The 21,228-nt window shown below is 41.7% G+C and overlaps 2 non-coding genes across 2 annotated transcripts; both read right to left on the bottom strand.

Annotated features, from left to right (window-relative positions):
* Positions 1-4,180: 4,180 nt before the first annotated feature.
* Positions 4,181-4,262, bottom strand: trnas-aga (transfer RNA serine (anticodon AGA)). The gene has a single exon. It is a non-coding gene; the product is annotated as a tRNA-Ser (tRNA).
* Positions 4,263-4,569: 307 nt separating this feature from the next.
* trnal-cag (transfer RNA leucine (anticodon CAG)) lies at positions 4,570-4,652 on the bottom strand. The gene has a single exon. It is a non-coding gene; the product is annotated as a tRNA-Leu (tRNA).
* Between the last annotated feature and the right edge of the window lie 16,576 nt (positions 4,653-21,228).

Raw genomic sequence — 21,228 nt, 5'->3', positions numbered from 1 at the left:
AATTGACTGGCCCGATGAACTCGGGATGGCTTTGCAGTGATTCTGGGTCATCTCAATGGCTCGTTTGGGTTGATTTCAGAATGTCGCTTTTGGTGATGTTTTTTTACTATAGAATCATATTGCAAATGCACGTGCAACTGGTCACCTAAAAATAAAAAATAAATGTTTATGTTTCCTTACTTTTTCAAAGTCACTGTGCATTTGCAATATGTTTTTTCACTATAGAATCATATTGCAAATGCACGTGCAACTGGTCACCCCCCCAAATTTTTTTTAGATTTTTTTTGTTTATGTTTCCTTACTTTTTCAAAGTCACTGTGCATTTGCAATATGTTTTTTCACTATAGAATCATATTGCAAATGCACGTGCAACTGGTCACCTAAAAATAAAAAAAAATTGTTTATGTTTCCTTACTTTTTCAAAGTCACTGTGCATTTGCAATATGTTTTAATGGGCAGGTACCATCACGAATTGGTCATGCTATAAAAATCCTGCAGGAATGTGAAATTGACTAGCCCGATGAACTCGGGATGGCTTTGCAGTGATTCTGGGTCATCTCAATGGCTCGTTTGGGTAGATTTCAGAATGTCGCTTTTGGTGATGTTTTTTCACTATAGAATCATATTGCAAATGCACGTTCAACTGGTCACCCCAAAAAAATTGTTGTTGATTTTTTTTGTTTATGTTTCCTTACTTTTTCAAAGTCACTGTGCATTTGCAATATGTTTCAATGGGCAGGTACCATCACGAATTTGTCATGCTATAAAAATCCTGCAGGAATGTGAAATTGACTGGCCCGATGAACTCGGGATGGCTTTGCAGTGATTCTGGTTCATCTCAATCGCTCGTTAGGGTAGATTTCAGAATGTCGCTTTTGGTGATGGTACCTCACTGTTTAAACATATTGCAAATGTACAAGAGTCCATCAGTCAATTAGATATCATTCTGACACCAAACTGATACAAACTGACACCAAACCCACTTTTTCCAACTCGTTTAGTAGCCAACTATTACATACTTCAGAGCTGGCCCAAAATTCACAACGCCTTGGGTTCAAACCATAAAAAAAACATAAAACACGTAGTTACGTTCTAGCTGCGGGTCCATTTCTTATGTTATGTGTTGGCCTAGCTGAGGCGACCCCGAATCCCAAGTTTCGGGGTCGGTCATTTGGTGTCCGAGAAAAACCCTAATTGGTGCTGAAAATCCACTATTTTCCATGCCTTCCTACGGGGTCCTTGAACGAGCTATCGGACAGAAACGTTGGGGTCCGTCTCTATGGGCCGAGCCGGTTTCAATGCACCTAGCCTTGCGTCTCTGAGACTTTTCTAAACGTCGTCATTTTCGTAATGGTCAAAATGAATTGAAGGTATTGCAAATGTACGAGGCTGTTTCTCGGTCCGAGAACCGTCTAGAGCCACGTAACTCACCACGCACCATCGACCGGAGGTCTAGAACAGGTTTCTAAAGTTTCGGAACTCTAGGTCTGACGGTTCTTTTTTAGCTCCAACAAAGCTAACTATTGCAGCCACTGTCTGTCTCTACGCACCCCAATACGTCCCTCCATTCAAGTTGTGTTTTAGTGTGATTTTTTTTTCCTTTGATTTTTTTTGGGAAAAATGACTGATTTACAGTTCATGGGGGTTGCCTAATCACATATATGAAGTTTTGGACAGATCTGACTTTTTTAACCCTTCGAAACAGCCCCTGAGACACCATTTAAGGCACTTCCGGTTGGCACAGGAAGCTATAATTCACCACATATCCTCATTGGGGTATGCTTTTACAGAATCCTGAGTTTTAAGTCTTTACGTTAAGAACTGAGTTATTTACGGAGGGTTTAGTATGTGTGTGTTATTTCAGAAAATCATAGAAAATCACAGAAATCTCGCAGAGCTCCGCAGCACACTTTAAAAAGATTTGTATGAACACCCTGCAACTGGATCTGTAACCGTTGAAAAAAAAAAACGCCTATTTGTGACCATCACCAAGATGTCATTGTTCCTTTTCTCTTAAATGACGATAGATAAATGGCTGGTTCTTTTTTTATTGACACCGGAGGCTCCTTGACTTTGACCTGAAGTGGAAAAATAATTTCTCTATTTCCATTTAGGACCTTTAATCCCAGAAAAACGGCCATAACTCAAAAACCGTCGAGGCCTAGACGCCATCTTGTTCGGGGCCAACTGCCCATTTTGCCAAACCTACGCTCACCGAGTTTCGGCTTCGAAATATTTTCCGTTTTCGAGATAAGGCCCCGTCGTGATTCGTGATGTTTTGCCAAATTGCCATATGATTCCGTATGCCCTCTTGTGGGAAATTCCGGGATAGCGGAAAAACGGTCAAAAACTTGTTTATTTTATAAAACGGAAACCGAATGTCTGACAAAGTTCATTTGATGACTTCCCGGTAGGTCTGGCCCTACCGCACGGCCCGACGCCGACCGCGAATTTTACAAACGATTTCGGACGTCTAGTAAGGGACCGTACATTTGCAATATGGACTTTTTCACTGATCATACACGAAATGCCAAAATGTTCCCTTAAGGTATGTTGATAAAGTTCTTATACATGTGTAATTGACACAAAAATCGAAAAAAAATTGAAAAACGGTCCAGAAAGCACTTTTTTAAGGATGTTTGAAGTTTTTTACAAAATTTTGACATTTTTGACTTTTACTTTTGACTTCCTATGAAATCATATTGCAAATGGACAAAACATATGCCTTATGCGCATGTCATTAAAAAAATTAAATTATGATAATAAAATTGGACAAAAGTATATTCATACAGTTCTTACACATGTGTAATTGACAAAAAAATCGAAAGAATTTCGAAAAACGGTCCAGAAAGCACTTTTTTAAGGGGTGATAAGTTTTTGACAAAAAAAAAAAAAATTCAGCACTGTACTGCAGCGCCAGCTGTGCCATCAGAGTCCCTGGGTTCGTTCCCAGGCTCTGTCGTAACCGGCCGCGACCGGGAGGTCCGTGGGGCGACGCACAATTGGCCTAGCGTTGCCAGGTGCACGGTGTAGCCTCCGACACATTGGTGCGGCTGGCTTCCGGGTTGGATGCGCGCTGTGTTAAGAAGCAGTACGGCTGGTTGGGTTGTGTATCGGAGGACGCATGACATTCAGCCTTCGTCTCTCCCGAGCCCGTACGGGAGTTGTAGCAATGAGACAAGATAGTAGCTACTACAACAATTGGATACCACGAAATTGGGGAGAAAAAGGTGTAAAATTCAAAAACAAATATTTAAAAAAATATTTTTTTCAAAATTTTGCTTTTGGATGTTGACTTGGGTTGCATTTCCAATATGAAAAACCCCGTTGGAGCGCATTCGCCCCCTGTTGGATTTTTGAAGTGTTACAACTGGCATTTGCCATATGGCATTTGCAATCAACGAATCAACGCCACATTGGGTGGTATTGGACACCGTGTATATGGTTTGTCCAATGCCAATGTTTTGCCATTCATTTTTGTCCATTTCAGGGGGGTATTCCCTTACATTACCTTAAGTCATTTATTTTTCAACTGGATTTTACAAAGGTGCATGACATGCAGGCGCTAAAAAGTTGTTAGGAGTGGGTTTCAAACCATGCCTATAGGGGAGTCTGTGTTCTGAATGACTTAATGGTTATTTTCAATGCAATCATGTTTTTTCTTTTTCTTTTAAGGTTTAACAAGGTTTCTCACCTGTTACCTGTGGCTTGACTTTAGATGTGGCCAGTTCGATTACCCTGCAGACTATAAGAGTGTCTTCAGAATATGGCCATTTTGACATGAATTTAAAAATGCCTCAGATAGGACCAAAAAAGTGTCTGGAGCTTCCCGTCAGGGTAAGAGTGACAACAGGTTTCCACATGTCAAAATGGGGGAAATCTTAGCAAATGGCTTAATGGTTATTCATGAGAATCGTGTTGTTGTATTGTTGAGTGTATCATGGGATCTCACCTGAAATCTGTGGCTTGACTACAAACCTGTAACCTATGCTACTGTGTCCTATAGAGCTAGAAGGCTGGATAACCAGGTGTGTAAAGGTGTGAAGTGGGATAGATGGCCTGCAGTCCAATCCCAAATGGACAACTAATCCCTATGTACTTGTGGAGATCTGAGAGGATGCGATTGGTATAAGAAACACGACTAAACTTCCACCTAGGAGGGGTCAAAAAAATGCATTTTCATTGTCGGCAGGATTCGAACCTGCGCAGGAAGATCCTAATGGATTTCTAGTCCATCGCCTTAACCACTCGGCCACGACAACGTTGACAGAAGAAAACAGGCTTGTTAGGAGTGAATGGGCCAAAAGGCATAGCCTACAGAAAGTGATAATTTAACAACAGAAAGATAATGCCGTAACTCATTATAATGCAATAACACAAAATGTTACCCTAATTCATTCGTTATTAAGTACAGCTGTTTTCTTATTTAACCTTGATCTTCGCTCACCTCCAGAAGGTCTGCATTTTAGAGTGTTTATTATGAATTGTCATTTCACTGTGTGAAGTTGTCATTTCATCATTCTTATTATTACTGCTATGCAGCATGACTCCTGAGAGGCACTAAACAACTGTCAGAAGTGGGATTTGAACCCACGCCTCCATGGGAGACTGCGACCTGAACGCAGCGCCTTAGACCGCTCAGCCATCCTGACTACAGCACAGTAACTGGGTATCGGGTTAAAGAGTATGCGGTAAAAGTTGAAATATGGACAACGCTCTAAAATCACCACAGAGACCAGTACAATTATGCACGATACTGACTTGCACTTTCAATAGTCATTTGTTTTTATCAATTAAAAAGTCCTGTAATTGATTTAACCTCAATATGGCCTTCAATGGAAAGAGTAGTAAATAGTCATTGAATGAGCGCTAAACTGGCCTCAGAATATGGCCATTCTGATATAAATGATAAAATTCCTCAGATAAGACCGAAAATCAGCAACCATCAGGGTAAGAGTGACAACAGGTCCACATGGGGGAAATCTTAACAAATGGCTTAATGGGTCATTTCAACGCAATCGTGTTATTATTTATTTTTAGGGTTTAACAAGGCAGCTCACCTGTGACTTGACATTAGATGCGGCGACTTCGATTAACCTGCAGACGATATTTTTGTTCTTCCCGCCAATACAATCCACTGACAACGACCGACGAGTTGTGTGTTCCGAGATGCTTTTTGTTATTTGCCTGTTTGTGGCCCGCATGTGAAATTGCGCGATTCTTGCAATTCTCTTTCAGCCTCTCATCAACTAGCTGTTTTCGCAGAATCCATCTGAGGCATTTTTAAATTCATGTCAAAATGGCCGTATTCTGAAGACACTCTTATAGTCTGCAGGGTAATCGAACTGGCCACATCTAAAGTCAAGCCACAGGTAACAGGTGAGAAACCTTGTTAAACCTTAAAAGAAAAAGAAAAAACATGATTGCATTGAAAATAACCATTAAGTCATTCAGAACGCAGACTCCCCTATAGGCATGGTTTGAAATCCACTCCTGACAACTTTTTAGCGCCTGCATGTCATGCACCTTTGTAAAATCCAGTTGAAAAATAAATGACTTAAGGTAATGTAAATGACACCTAGTTAATATGAGTAGTGAATAACTATCGTATTTTTAATATTCTGCGAAAACAGCTACAGTGCCTTGCGAAAGTATTCGGCCCCCTTGAACTTTGCGACCTTTTGCCACATTTCAGGCTTCAAACATAAAGATATAAAACTGTATTTTTTTGTGAAGAATCAACAACAAGTGGGACACAATCATGAAGTGGAACGACATTTATTGGATATTTCAAACTTTTTTAACAAATCAAAAACTGAAAAATTGGGCGTGCAAAATTATTCAGCCCCCTTAAATGTTCTAGGATTGTTAGGTTGCTGTGATAACCAGATCACTTTGAGAGAAACAGAAAGTGGCACCGTTAAGTTACTCCTAGTGTCGCAACGTGAGTAAGTAAGGAAGGACAACCCAGAAATGGGAAAATAAGAACTCAGGGATCCCCCACGAGAGATATGAATCGCAAGAAACTGAGCCTGGGAGGTTTCGAGTCTCTGATATCCATGAGTAAGGATCTGTTTAACAGCAGAATGTCAGCCGCCCTAATTGTACCATCCTGAGCATGCCCCGTTTCAGGGACAAGCTCGGAGCCTCCATCGCTGTCATCATCAGTATTTTTTGATGCGTATCGCCGTTAATCATGAATGAAGCTCATCAATAAGCTAAGGACTGAACGAGCTGAATAGTGAAGAATTTAGCTGAACAGTTTGTCTGTTAATTCGGTAAACACACTGGATGATTTAGAATCCATTGAAGAGCTTGAACGATTCATTGACGAGAGATACTTACGAACTCAAAGAAACATGTCGCTGGTTTAGGAGGATTCAAGCATTGTCAAGGACAACCAACCAAATCTACAAAACAAAACAAAACCAGGTTGGCCAATAGGTATCAACGATGGAACCAAACCATCCCCTAGTAAGAGCGAGTGTGGCGAGTGGGGAGAGGTTTACTGATATGGATGTTGACTTGTTAAAATCCATTAATGAAAGGCTTGCCAAACTTGATATCTTGGATATATTACGAGAGGACATCAATGCATCATGTGCCAGTCTCGAATTCAGCCAATGTCAGATTGATGATCTAAGGAAAGAGAACACTGCGCTGAAAGGTACTGTAGACTCTATTCATAGCAAGGTGGAGGTGGTGCAAAGGGAGAACAAACTACTTAAAGAATCATTGCTTGATGTACAGTGTCGATCAATGCGGAACAATCTAATATTCTCAGGGATACCGGAGAATGACAACAGCAGAGGCTGTGAGGACACAGTTCGAGACTTTATGTCAACTCAACTAAAACTGCCCACCGATGTTGTGCGCAATGCCACTTTCTCCAGAGTCCATAGAATAGGCAAGGCCTCTGGAAATAGGCCACGGGCTATTATTGCATGTTTTGATAAATTTAAGCAAAAGGAAATGACGAAGAACATGGGGAGAGAACTCAGAAACACTGATTTTGGAATGAATGATCACTTCCCCACTGAGATCAATGAAAGGAGAAAAAAACTATATCCCATCATGAAGGAAATGCGTTGCCTGAATCAACGAGTCTCCATGGTGATGGATAAACTTTATTTCAACGGGCAACTGTATCAGGACTCTAGAGTAACTCCCTGGTTATTTTAATTTAATGTTTAAAACTGAGTTCGTGTGTTGTAGTGTATCATGACAACTTCAACTATAAGAAATACATGCTATATTGATCTCCACTTGATAAGGAAAGGGCTGCATATAGCTCAGGTTAATGTATGTTGCCTTCCTAACAAAATACATTAGGTTTTTAACTTGGTCAACATAAATAATATTCATATTTTGGCTTTGACCGAAACGCATTTAGATGCATCTGTAAATGATGGGCAAATGAACATTCAAGGATATAGTCAACTGAGAAGGGACAGGAACAGGAATGGTGGGGGTGTTGCACTGTATATTCAGAATCATATACCTTTTAAGAGGAGGGATGACCTTAATGTAGGTCAAATAGAGGCACTATGGGCTCAAGTACATCTACCTCACCAGGCACCCATATTGGTAGGATGTGTGCATAGACCTCCTAGCTCTAAGGTGTCCTATCTGGATGACTTATGTACTGGGTTTGACCAGGCCACAGATACCAACAGAGATGTATTTATCTTGGGGGATTTTAATATAAATTGGAAGGATCACAATAATTCGAATAGAACAAAATTGATGAGATATGCTAAGAACTGTGGTTTGAAACAAATGGTTAATGATACTACTAGATCTTCAATTAAGTTGGGTCATCGTTCAGACACATGCATTGATCTGATTTTCTGTAATATACCATTGCGATGCTTAAAAGCCAGATCAATGCCAGTAGGCAGGACAGGCCATAATATTGTGACCATAACCATGAACACCAAGGTTTCAAAGAAACCCCCTAGGATTGTGGTCAAAATAAATTTTAAAACATTTAATCATGAGTTATTTCTAAATGATTTAGCTGCTGTACCCTGGGAGCTGATTTAGCTAGAGGATGATTTAAATCACGCTACAGAATATTTTATTGATTTGCTCACTGAGGTAATGGACCATCATGCCCCTATAAGAAAGAGAACAGTTAGTGCCCGTCCATCTCCATGGATTGATGATGAACTGGGTGAGGCTTTTTCTCAAATAAATATGGCAAAAGTCTTAGCAGCCAAGTCAAAATTAGAAATTGATGAACAGAATTATAGAACATTACGTAATTATGCAGTTAAATTGAATCGAAGGAAAAAAAAGTTATTTTACAACAATGCTTTTACTGATTGTAAAAATGATTCTAAAAAGGTATGGAAGAAACAGTTAAGGGCTTACTTGGTACATCTATCTCATCATGCCCATCTAGTGTGGAGGTTGACGGGAGAATAATAACAAAACCAGTTGATATTGCCAATCATTTTGCAGATTTTTTTACACAGAAAAGGAAATTACTAAGCAACAATGTAGACATAAATTCTTCCAAACAAGCTATTGTCCAATGGATTGATGATCATATTATGAGCAATAAGATCTGCTCTTTTAGTCTACAAACGTTGTCAGTGGAGGAGGTGTTAAACCTATTGAAGTCATTACCTGATGGTAAATCTACAGGTTATGGTCTTATGGACAATTTTTTGCTTCGCTGTGCTGCTCCCCAGATTGCAGTTCCACTGAGATACATATTTAATTGGTCACTGGAAAAGGGGTTGTTTGCAAATGTATGGAAGCATGCGAAACTGTGTCCTATTCCGAAAGACTGCAAAGAACCCATTACTCCTGCCAATAGTCGACCAATTAGTCTACTCCCTACACTCAGTAAGATATTGGAGGGTATTGTAAGTAGACAAATGTGGGAGTATATGGAAAAGAATGATCGGATTACAGCCAATCAGCATGCTTATCGCAAAAACCATTCCACTACCACTGCATTGGTTGACATGACTGACCAGTGGCTCAATGCTATGGATAATGGCAGGTTTGTAGGTGTACTATTTTTAGGTTTCAGTGCAGCATTTGATTTAGTGGATCATGAAATTATTTTGACAAAATTAATGCATTATGGTTTTAAGGAGGTAGCATTGAATTGGGTACAGTCATATCTAACTGACAGGAAACAGTCCACCTATATCAATGGTTAATTTTCTTCCCCTAATGCGTTAAACTGTGGAATACCGCAGGGCAGCTGCCTTGGGCCACTTCTCTACTTAATATACACCAACGACCTTCCCTATGCCTTGGTTGTAACTCAAGCTACTATATTTGCAAATGATACTACAATTTATGCAGCAAGACAATCGGTTCAACAGGTACAGCAAGCTTTGCAAGGAGATTTGGAGATTATCAGGAAATGGGTTTGCCAAAACAAACTTGCTTTAAACACCAAGAAACCCAAAGTTATGTTGGTCTGTTCAACTAGGAAAAGGCCAAAACAGCATGGGATACAATTAAGTATGGGAGGAGTACAAATTGAAGAAGTGGCAGAAACCAAACTACTGGGAGTGCAGCTAGACAACTGCTTATCATGGTCGTCTCAAATAACTAATCTATGTAAAAAAAAATATTAAAACATTATGCATAATCAGAAGGATAGCTAAATATTTACCAGGGAAAATCCTTCAGCAAATAACACAGGCATTGGTTGAGAGTCAAGTGAACTATTGTTCGGTGGTCTGGGGAAATGCATCATCTAGTGAAGTTAGGAGGCTGCAGAATGCACAGAATAAAGCAGCAAGGAATGTTTTAAAAAATGAAATGGGCAAAAGAACATTTAGATTTAGAGCAATAAAGAAATTGAATAAATTAACTGAGCAAACTAGAAACCTTTCAATATATAAGTTTAAACATTATTTAAAAAACATTTAAATATAGCATATAGAAATGTTGTGGGACTATAGTAGATGAAGAATAAATATTTTTTTAGATTGAGTATTTATTGGGTCATTATGCTAGTGTATTATGTATGTTTGTAATAGTGTGTTATATGTGAAAGTGTGTTTGTATTATAAATTGTATTTTAATGTTAAGGACTCTTGGAAGATTAGTCCAAATGGGGACTAAAAGAGATCCTAAAAAAATCTAATCAAATCACCTCTCTCATTGTGGGGCTTCTGACCATCCCTAACAACATTCTGTACTTCATCAACAACAAGCACGGTACGAGAACCACGGGCAAGCTGGACGCAGACTCCAAGTCGTCACCTTCCGAGGGCAGACCCGACTACGAGTACTCTTACACCCACTCGGGGATAGCCCTCATCACGCTCGGGTGCCTGGCCATGGTCGTGAGTATAGTGCTCAGCTACTTCGCCTCCAAGAGCAAACGGAAAATGGTCAGCTCTGAGGGCTCATACAGGGGTCCGGAGTCCACCAAGAGCACCAGGACCGTGCTGGCGTACCTCATCATAATGAACACTGAGCTGTTCATGGCTGTGATCGCGGGCTGCATGGAGTTGCTTTACCGACCTCTGATCAGCCATGCTCAGGGGCTGCATAACATGTTGTGCTATCGCCGTGTTCAACATAATCTACATCATGTACGTGGTGACCATGGTGCTGACTTCGACCGTCCTAAAGGGGAAGCATGAAATAATCCCGGTTGATGTCCAGAGACATCCCGGAAACTGTGACCATACCCTCAGCCCGAGACTACATGAGCAGAAGCATCAACCCTTACAATTCACAATCCAGCTTCATGTAAGGAACTCAACCCTCTCTAACGTCTCCGCCTCCACCTGAGCTGAGAAACAAAGGGAGCCTAGAGCTGGAACGCACCTAAACCGCACGCCCTACAGGCTGACAGCCTGCAGGTCTCCGGAGAAGTTGGTATATTGTTATGGCTATTATTCATATTTTCAAGGACCTCTGAGTGTGTTGTGTGTTGTGGTTACAGCCCAGTTGTCAGGAGCTGCATCAGCAATACACAAAATCAGCTGACCTGACCCGGCGCTTCAGAAGAAATTAAAACAATGTCCACAGCAGTCCCTCCAGGATAGACCCTACGTCTCCTTCGAATGAGTTATTTAACACGTTTTCTTTGTCTTTTTTTTTTATTAGTTATTTGAACTGAATAATACACTGGCCACAACAAGGGAACAATCGTCCAAATAGAAGAATAGGCTCCTGTGTGATTGGGCGATCCCCCTTTGTGTTTTCTCACTTGTCACAGTGATATAGACGTGTGTGTCGTGGATCAACCTGTGGTATCTATGTGAATAAATGACAAGGACCCAATTTCTTGGAGTCTGGTCTCTTTATTGACAGACGTTCAACAGAAAATATTATGAATGGGAGCATATTCACACGTTTAGGTTCATATGAAACCGTACAGTTGTCCGGACCATATGGCTGCTACACTTCACTTCTTTATTTCAACCAGCGAAGTGTTGCAGATAGGGCAGTGGTAGACTTTGTCCAGACACTCATTCTTGAAGAAAGTGCAGCAGCCCACCAGGCATCTAGCGAATGACAGAGATGCGCGTTATTACTTTCATAATGACAACTGGGTACCACAGAAATGAGAAAATAATCACATCAAGACTATCAGTGGAATATGAGGAGCAGAATGAATGGTTTCCGGAGTCTGATTCAACATGGTTGTGATGAACAATGTAATCAAAGAGACATACAGTCAAAACAGGGGTTGTGAGAGGACTATGTGCGCTTCAGAGATAGATATGTGTTATCTAGGTAACTTTCGACTACAATCACCCTTCCTATGAAGCTGACTACTCTTGTAAACTGTCACAGTGTAGTGCACATCACTGATCAGGCACTTTATATCAGACCACGACACCACCGATGTGACTGGATACATAGCGAGGATCGAGTTGAGAAGAATGTGAATGAGAAAAAGAACAAGACCGAGAAGAAAACAACAATTAACAACAAGGGAGGCAGGCTTGTCATATTGGGTCGCAGCTGACACCGAAAGGTTGGGAAGGAGGCTACACCAGTTAAAGCCCACAATATCTAGATGTCTATACGAGGGTCACCGGGACCACATGAGGAAGTATATAACGGTTAAGCTCAAGAGCGCGCGCTCCTCTCCCGTCACATCCCAGTATTTACAAACAGCTTCCTCAGCAAACCGTCTCATGGTTTAGTACCAGAAGTCAAGAAAGTGATGCTGGGGAAACATTATCTCGGCGCAGCAAACTCTGCCCAGTCAGTCACTCTGACAACAGCTCGCTGCCCGTTCTCACCAAACCCCTCGGATAACCGAAGCAGACCTCCTATCCTCTCCTCCCTAGTAACCCGCCATCTACCCCAGGATCCCACCGACTCGACTGACGCAATGGCCGCTTCGTAACACCTAGTGAATGTGTCACATTCTACCAGCCAATCGTAGGCCTGTATCTCTTTGACTCAACTCATTGTTCATTTCACACTTGTAATGATGTCAGAGGAGAGTGGTATAGAAACCGACAACAGCGACGTAGGATACACATGATTATATCCTACGTTACTCACACCTTGTTTATACAACATGCTAATCGTAATATTTTATCTTGTATGGTTATGACGCTAATCTCCACACCACAGGCATCTACCATAACCCTGAGCCATTCTGTAGGTACACAGATAGTCATTCACAATCTATTTCAATCATGTTTCATGCATTGTTATACCATGTCTATGTGATATTTCTATCCCATGCATATAATACACATCTCAGGAGAGCGATTACATACTATCCTCTGACGGCGAGGGACCTGAAAACCCTGTGGTACAACAAGAGCGTCCACTGGTGCCCCCGGAGGTCCTCAACCATACACAACCTCAACCTCATCCAGCATTGCCTCCTCTTCCCCAGCTGAACAAAAAGATGACATGGTAGATCTGGAAATGTATAAGGTGATGACACTTTGCCTGTGTGTATGACCTCTTGTTAATGTGATTATTTGTCTTTCTCTCAAGTTACATGGCTGATGATGAGGAAGAGCAGGGGGATGACGATGTTCCAATGTAGTGAGGACTAAGGAGAAGAACACGTTTTATTCCTTTCTGGGCTCAATAAAGTTTATGTTCTTTGGAAATGAATGCTGCCCCTGCTTCTCTGGTTGTGGACAGTTACGGTTTGGGTATGGATTTATTGACAAAGTGAATACTTGTAATGTACTCTGTCAATAAATGTGAATGATCACATTCAGTTTCAGAAATACTTTGTCTTTATTCACATATTGATGACTACAACACAAGGACTTTTGAAATGACATAGTGAAACAGGGATAGAACAGTGATTACATATGTTACCAACTTCCATCTGTAGTAATCTACAGATTTCTTGGCGACTCTGTGACACGCGGTGGACCTTCCATGTCTTCATCCCCGATGCTCAGGTTCGCTTGCATCACGGAACAGGGTCGAGTTGCAAAGGCGACTTATTCAACCATGCTGATGTAGGACAGTACACTTGTGATCTTAGAGAAGCATGCACTTGTCCCAATCGTAAACCCCAATGTATCAAACGTCACCTTGAATCTCTTTCCCTTGGCAGTCACAATCTTGAACAGGTATCCCAAACTCTCGTTATCCATATAATGCATTGCTGCACCTGGGTCGGCGTACAGTTTTTCCTTCATTCGTAGATTCTGTATCACTTCGCGGTGCTCAGGTGACCTTTTGGAACTGCCGTATGAAGCTCCCCACCATGCACCTTTCAGCACCTTTATCATGTAACATCTCTTCCACTATATGTGTCACAGAAAAGTAGTCAATTATTTTCCTCTGTCTAGGCAGCAAGTGCCCTTCTCCCAGTTTACAAACGAGATCTATTATGTCAATAGGATTTGAAAAATCAACTTGTATCAAGTCGTGACGGATGAACACACCAAATGTCATGACTGCGTTGTTGGTCTTCACCGTAACCGAACACACTCCTCCGGGCATGTCACCAAAGTGTGCTGCGATAACAATATCTCCAGCGCGAATCTTAGGTGTATCCATGAAAGAGCTAATCTGCTCTTCAGAGACCGAGCCCCACCAGTGTTCACCCAGCCATTCTAAAAATGAAAGCCATGATCTGTTCAACAGTGACCATTTAATCTTGCGCTGTTTTTGTCTCGCAGCCTCCTCAGCACGAACCGTGTCGTCAACCTCGTCGTCGTCGTAAACCTCGTCGTCATCCAGAAGGTTGTTTTTGGAATTGTATTGGTGACGAGTTTCGGCTTCGTGGTCCCTGGTATCCTCCAAGTCATCACCCGGAGTTTAGTGTTCATGCTCATCGTGGTACCACTCTTCGTGGTCATGCTCATCGTCCTCTTGCCAGTATCCGGGATCATCCTCACACATCCAATCATCGTATTCACTGGACCTTGTTGCTCGCCATGCTCTCTCGGAATCGGGCGAGTTGGAGGCTGAAGACTTGAATGCTTGTGGTGTAACACTGTTCCCACTTGCATCTACTTTGCATTAACAAAACTGCATCTGAGGCCTCTTGACGCAAACAACTGTCTCATAATGGTTCCCATAATTCTCCAAAATAAATCCCCTTGTTAGACACCTGTAAACCATTACAACTGTATTCAAGCCAACGGTCGGTGTAGTATGTATATATGTTTACACCCAAACAATCTGCTGCTGCTTGAATCTCCACTTCGGTCGCCCAACTACCTAGAGAGCTCCTTTTGGATTTGATTACATATTCTGACACTGAACGGTAACCCATTCTCAAAATGCTCCTATATGTACCATCGTTGCTTTGTAGCAATTACAGACTGCTGCTTGCACTGCACCTTTAGCCTCATGCACAGAAGCTGCGCAACTGCAGCTCTAAAAGGGTTGAGCTGCAGCTCTCTACATGTGTTGCCACTAACAAACTCAATGTCTGAGTCGTCATTCCCCTTTCTTGTATCATAATACCTGAGTGTATCGAAACACGCTGATGTAACATATGCCATTATTCACTATTCTGCATTGGAGTGCCTTTGCTACTGTCATTAGTTTAGTCATTAATATATCGTGTTGGGCCCCTATCACCAAGGACCCCTGCATCCTGTACAGAATGTCTCCATATTGCCTGAGTTGTGGACGGTGTGCGTTTTGGGTATGGATTTTAAACCGCCCCCCCTCCAAGACTAACTTCCCTGGTTGTGGACAGTTCATTAACCCTCCTGCTGTCCTCGGGTCATTTTGACACCACACAGTGTTGACCCTCCCTCTGTCGTTGGATCATTTTGACCCGACACAACAGCAGTGAAAACAATCACCTCCATGACATTATGCAACTTGAAATTTGATGACTTGTCCTAGACTGACCCCAAAATTACAAAAGTGAATGGGTACATGTCCGTGCATGTCATGACACGTGGAGCAGTGAAAACAATCACATCCATGATATTATGCAACTTGACATTTGATGACTTGTCCTAGACTGACCGCAATATTACAAAAGGGAAATGTTGCCTTTATTAATGTACCCGTGCAAGCTGTACGAAACAACAGATACTAATATTGTCATGGGTACATGCGATCTTGTCCAAGGTGCTGAAGCCATTACTGTGCGTTTCACTGCTGAACAGGTTCTAGAAAAGGATATTTTCAATGTCCATCAAGTCTACGCTGATTCTGAAGAGGAAGTGGAGGATGTGTCAGAAAAGGAAGATTGGGAGGAATTACAACCCAGAGCATGATGCATCATCTTCAGAGGAAGACAATATCTCTCACGCTGAAAGCGAGACTTTCCTGTCAAAAAATGGCAAAATCAAATGGTCCTCAGTGGCATATCACAAACAGGGAAGAATGGCAGAACATAAGGTAATGTAGATGACCCCAGGACCCACAACGTATGCCGTTTCCCATGCCCATGACATGGACTCAACATTCTACCTGTTTATCACACCGGCAAATATAAAAAAATCATCCTGGACATGACAAATCTGGAGACAGCTGGAAAGGGATGGATGAGACTGACCTGCATGCCTATATAGGGCTGCTAATCTTAGCAGGTGTATACATGTCCCGAGGTGAGGCTGCTGCTAGTCTATGGGATGTAGGGAGTGGAAGGGCCATTTTCCGTGCCAACATGCAACTAAAAGTATTTCACACTTACTCAAGACTGCTACGATTTCATGACCATGAGTCAAGACCTGCAAGATGTGGGACAGACAAACTGGCAGCCGTTTGAGAGGTCTGGGAAAAGTGGCTTGAGCGGCAGCCCAACCTCTACAACCAAGGACCTGACGTGACAGTGGATGAGCAACTGGTTCCATTTAGAGATATTAAATATATATATATATATATATATATATATATATATATATATATATATATATATATATATATACAGTGCCTTGCGAAAGTATTCGGCCCCCTTGAACTTTGCGACCTTTTGCCACATTTCAGGCTTCAAACATAAAGATATAAAACTGATTTTTTTTGTGAAGAATCAACAACAAGTGGGACACAATCATTAAGTGGAACGACATTTATTGGATATTTCAAACTTTTTTAACAAATCAAAAACTGAAAAATTGGGCGTGCAAAATTATTCAGCCCCTTTACTTTCAGTGCAGCAAACTCTCTCCAGAAGTTCAGTGAGGATCTCTGAATGATCCAATGTTGACCTAAATGACTAATGAGGATAAATACAATCCACCTGTGTGCAATCAAGTCTCCGTATAAATGCACCTGCACTGTGATAGTCTCAGAGGTCCGTTAAAAGCGCAGAGAGCATCATGAAGAACAAGGAACACACCAGGCAGGTCCGAGATACTGTTGTGAAGAAGTTTAAAGCCGGATTTGGATACAAAAAGATTTCCCAAGCTTTAAACATCCCAAGGAGCACTGTGCAAGCGATAATATTGAAATGGAAGGAGTAACAGACCACTGCAAATCTACCAAGACCTGGCCGTCCCTCTAAACTTTCAGCTCATACAAGGAGAAGACTGATCAGAGATGCAGCCAAGAGGCCCATGATCACTCTGGATGAACTGCAGAGATCTACAGGTGAGGTGGGAGACTCTGTCCATAGGACAACAATCAGTCGTATATTGCACAAATCTGGCCTTTATGGAAGAGTGGCAAGAAGAAAGCCATTTCTTAAAGATATCCATAAAAAGTGTTGTTTAAAGTTTGCCACAAGCCACCTGGGAGACACACCAAACATGTGGAAGAAGGTGCTCTGGTCAGATGAAACCAAAATTGAACTTTTTGGCAACAATGCAAAACGTTATGTTTGGCGTAAAAGCAACACAGCTCATCACCCTGAACACACCATCCCCACTGTCAAACATGGTGGTGGCAGCATCATGGTTTGGGCCTGCTTTTCTTCAGCAGGGACAGGGAAGATGGTTAAAATTGATGGGAAGATGGATGGAGCCAAATACAGGACCATTCTGGAAGAAAACCTGATGGAGTCTGCAAAAGACCTGAGACTGGGACGGAGATTTGTCTTCCAACAAGACAATGATCCAAAACATAAAGCAACATCTACAATGGAATGGTTCAAAAATAAACATATCCAGGTGTTAGAATGGCCAAGTCAAAGTCCAGACCTGAATCCAATCGAGAATCTGTGGAAAGAACTGAAAACTGCTGTTCACAAATGCTCTCCATCCAACCTCACTGAGCTCGAGCTGTTTTGCAAGGAGGAATGGGAAAAAATGTCAGTCTCTCGATGTGCAAAACTGATAGAGACATACCCCAAGCGACTTACAGCTGTAATCGCAGCAAAAGGTGGCGCTACAAAGTATTAACTTAAGGGGGCTGAATAATTTTGCACGCTCAATTTTTCAGTTTTTGATTTGTTAAAAAGGTTTGAAATATCCAATAAATATCGTTGCACTTCATGATTGTGTCCCACTTGTTGTTGATTCTTCACAAAAAAATACAGTTTTATATCTTTATGTTTGAAGCCTGAAATGTGGCAAAAGGTCGCAAAGTTCAAGGGGGCCGAATACTTTCGCAAGGCACTGTATATATATATTAAAAGTGATTTTCACCACTGACTTCTGTGACTGTTTCTGTGTGACACTGATGCTAATAATTACTGATGATGCTAATCTCTTCTTGCCAAAGGTCATTGTCCTTTCCGGCAGTATATGCCCAGCAAGCCAGAAAAATATGGGATCAAGTTATGGGTGGACCTGCGACGCCAAATCCAGCAACGCTTGGAAGATGCAAGTCTACACCAGGAAGCCGACCAGTGGAGGCCCAGAGAAGAACCAGGGGATGTGGGTTGTGCTTGATGTGACAGAGAGACTGAGGGGTCACAATGTCACGTGACAATTTCTTATGAACTCGGACGGCAGCTCCTGAAGAGGAATGTCACCATGGTGGGCACAGTTCGAAAGGACAAGTCTGAGCTCCCACCTGCACTGCTTGCATCCAAGGAAAGAGAGGTCTTCTCATCAAAGTTTGCCTTCACGCCCACTACCACTCTAGTTTCCTACCTCCCAAAGAAAAGCAAGAATGGGTTACTTCTGAGCACACTGCACACAGAGGCTGAAATTAGCCATCGCCAGGACAGGAAGCCAGCCATGATCCTAGACTACAACTGCAACAAAGGATGTGTGGACAACCTAGATAAGGTGATTGGAACGTACAGCAGCAGAAGGGTGACTGCCCGCTGGCCCCTGGTCATCGTCCACAACATCATTGATGTTTCCTCCTACAATGCCATTGTGATATGGAGAGAGATCAACCCGAGCTGGATGCCTCGTAAGCGCAACAAGAGCAGCTGGGAAAGGCACTTGTAACATTCATCGAAAGAAGGGAGCATCTCCACTACACAGACGCATCTGCAGCAGTTGTGAAAGCTGTTCAGAGGGCTAGATCTCATGAGCAACCTGAGGAGCCCCCAGCCACTTCCCCAGATGGGGCAAGTAAGAGGTGTCAGATCCGCCCACCAAAGAATGACTGTAAAACACATACTGTGTGCTGCAGGTGTAAGAAATATATCTGTAAAGGCTGTGCACATGCATACTGTCACACATGTGCTAAATGGGGGTTTAGTCAAGGCGGGTCGAGCACACGGGGTGTATACAGAATGAGAACAACGGGAGGGTTAAGCCATTTTGCCACTACTTTGGAAGTATACTTGGGGTCATTTATCCATTTGAAAGACCCATTTGTGACCAAGTTTTAACTTTTTAGGGATAGAGGGCGGCATTTTGACTTTGGATGAATGCGTGCCCATAGTGCCTCCTACTCTGTTCCAGATGCTAATATATGCATATTATTATTACTATTGAATAGAAAACCCTCTGAAGTTTCTAAAACTGTTTGAATTATGTATGTGAGTATAACAGAACTCATAGGGCAGGCAAACTTCCAAACAGGAAGTGGAAATTCTGGGGCTGGTTGATTTTCAACTCCTCGCCTATTCACATCCCAGTAAGATATGGATCTGTTCACACTTTCTACGCCTTCCACTAGATGTCAACAGTCAGTAGAATGTGGAATGAAGCCTCTAGTGTGATGTGGGGCCCGGAAGGCAGCTATTTGAGTCAGTGGTCTGGCAGAATGCAAGTACCTTGTTAGGCGCATTCCTCATGATATCACCATGCGTTCTATTACTCTGTAGACAAAAACGAATGCTCCGGTTGGAACGTTATTGGACATATATGATAATAACGTCCTGAAGATTGATTCTATACTTAGTTTGACCAGTTTATTCGACCTGGAATATAACTTTTTGAAGTTTTCGTCCGAGTTTGCCTGGACCAGCGCCAGCTTTTGGACATGTGAACTAAACGTGCTAGCAAAAGTAACTAATTGGACACTAGTAATGGACATTAAGGAACAAAACAACGATTTATTGAGGAACTAGTATTCCTGGCACTGCATTCTGATGAAAGATCATTAAAGGTAAGGGAATATTTATGATGCAATTTCGTATTTCTGTTGACTCCAACATAGCGGAGAAATGTTGTGTGTTTCTGACCGCGTCCCAGATTATTGCATGGTATGATCTGACACAGCGGTTGCATAAAGAACAAGTGTATCTTTTAATTTTATGTAAAACTTGTATCTTTCGTCAAAGTTTATGATGAGTATTTCTGTTATTTGACGTAGCTCTCTCTAATTACTCCGGATATTTTTGAGGCATTTCTGAACATGGCGCCAATGTAATCCGAGATTTGTGGATATAAATATGCATATTATCGAACAAAACATACATTTATTGTGTCATATGAGTGTCACCTGATGAAGATTATCAAAGGTTAGTGATTCATTTTATCTCTAATTCTGCTTTTGTGACTATCTTTGGCTGTGGAAAATGGCTGTGTGTTTTTTGGATTTGGTGGTGATCTAACATAAATATATGTTGTGTTTTCGCTGTAAAACATTTTAAAACTCAGACACGATGGGTAGATTAAATAAACCTCTTGTAAAAAGAGAACCTGGAAGGAGACACAGGAAAGGTACTGAAACACCCCTTTCTTCCCCATATCCCTTAACCTGTAGTGACGCCCAGCCCGTGAACGGGACCGTTATCATCTGACACTAATTAGCATAACGCAACGGACACAAATCTTCCTAGAAAATCTTCCTATTCATGAAAATCACAAGTGAAATATATTGGAACACAGCTTAGCCTTTTTGTAATCACCCTTTCAGCTCAGATTTTCAAAATATGCTTTACAGCCAACGTTAGACAAGCATTTGTGTAAGTTTATCATAGCCTAGCATAGCATTATGCCTTGCTAGCAGCAGGCAAACTTGTCACGGAAATTAGAAAAGCAATGAAATTAAATCGTTTACCTTTGATGAACTTCGAATGTTTTCACTCACGAAACTCCCAGGTAGACAGCCAAAGTTCATTTTTTTCCCAAAATATTAATTTTGTAGGCGAAATAGCTCCGTTTGTTCTTCACGTTTGGCTGAGAAATCGCCGGAAAATTGCGGTCACCACAACGCCGAAAAATATTCCAAATTAGCTCCATAATATCGACAGAAACATGGCAAACGTTGTTTAGAATCCATCCTCAAGGTGTTTTTCTAATATCTATTCGATAATATATCAGTCGGGACAATTAGTTTTTCACTCTGACCGATTGGAGTAATGGCTACCTCTGTATTTTACGCGAGAATCTCTCTCGGAGCCACCATGTGACCACTTACGCAATGTGGCTGCCTACAGCTATTCTTCAACAGAAATGCGTAAAACTACGTCACAATGCTGAAGACACCTTGGGGAATACGTAGAAAGCGTAAGCTTGTTGATGGTACATTCACAGCTGAATA

The sequence above is a fragment of the Oncorhynchus clarkii genome, chromosome 20 (genome assembly GCF_045791955.1).
Source record: "Oncorhynchus clarkii lewisi isolate Uvic-CL-2024 chromosome 20, UVic_Ocla_1.0, whole genome shotgun sequence".
In the NCBI taxonomy this organism is placed as follows: domain Eukaryota; kingdom Metazoa; phylum Chordata; class Actinopteri; order Salmoniformes; family Salmonidae; genus Oncorhynchus; species Oncorhynchus clarkii.
This window is presented reverse-complemented; position numbering and strand designations above follow the sequence as displayed.